This window comes from Clupea harengus, chromosome 6, assembly GCF_900700415.2.
Source record: "Clupea harengus chromosome 6, Ch_v2.0.2, whole genome shotgun sequence".
NCBI lineage: Eukaryota > Metazoa > Chordata > Actinopteri > Clupeiformes > Clupeidae > Clupea > Clupea harengus.
Genome location: NC_045157.1, coordinates 31,460,557 through 31,461,554, shown reverse-complemented (window position 1 = coordinate 31,461,554; position 998 = coordinate 31,460,557). Strand labels below are relative to the sequence as shown.

The 998-nt window shown below is 48.6% G+C and overlaps 1 pseudogene; it reads right to left on the bottom strand.

Annotated features, from left to right (window-relative positions):
• Window positions 1-498: 498 nt before the first annotated feature.
• LOC116220875 lies at window positions 499-614 on the bottom strand (annotated as a pseudogene).
• Between the last annotated feature and the right edge of the window lie 384 nt (window positions 615-998).

Genomic DNA, 998 nt, shown 5'->3' with positions numbered 1-998 from the left:
AGAAAGAAAGAAAGAAAAAAAAAAAAAGAAAAAAAAAAAAAAAAAGAGTGTTCCAAGTTTAACTGCGCTGAATTGTTGACTGACTGCTGCGGCCGAGCAGGGGCGCGCTGGAGAGGCAGATTACAGAAAAGCTTTACAGCACCTGGAACATGTCCCAGGCGGTCCTCGCCTTACCAAAGTCTAACCACCAGGCCCGACCATGCTTAGGCTATCCGATTATCCGCGACACAACATGATGATCGGCCGACAGTGCTCACATGTGGTATGGCCGTAAGCAATTACTGCCTGACAAAGTCGGCCTCGTAAAGCTCACGTGCCTCGGGACGTGCAGACAGACAGGCAGGCAGACACACAGACAGACAGACAGACAGACAGACAGACAGACAGGCAGAAAGAAAGAAAGAAAAAAAAAACACAAAAGAGTGTTCCAAGTTTAACTGGCTGAATTGTGCTGACTGCTGCGGCCAGCAGGGGCGCGCTGGGAGGCAGAGACAGAAAAGCTTACAGCACCTGGTATTCCCAGGCGGTCTCCCATCCAAGTACTAACCAGGCCCGACACTTTAGTTTCCGAGATCGGACGAGATCGGGCGTGCTCAATGTGGTATGCCGTAAGCCATGAAAGGCTGACCGAATCAACTTCATAAACCTCAACTGGCTAGCAAGAATGTAATGCTAGCGTGTATTGAGAAAAAAAAAAAACTGCTTACAGCACCTGGTATTCCCAGGCGGTCGAACAGCCAAGTCCCTACTAGCGACCAATGTTTGAGCAGAGCTGAGCAGAGTTGAGCAGAAATTAGCCAATCATTGAGCCATGTTGAGCGAGCCCTTTGCTCAACAGGCAAATCAGGCTGACGTACCTGAGAGTAAAGAAAACAGTCCAATCGTTCATCAATGGCCACCAGTATTTTTGTATAACAGCTCACACAGCTAGATGACGTATTCCGATCCTCGCTCAATGATTGGTCTGTTGAGCGTGAGCTTTGCTCAGCATTGCTCAA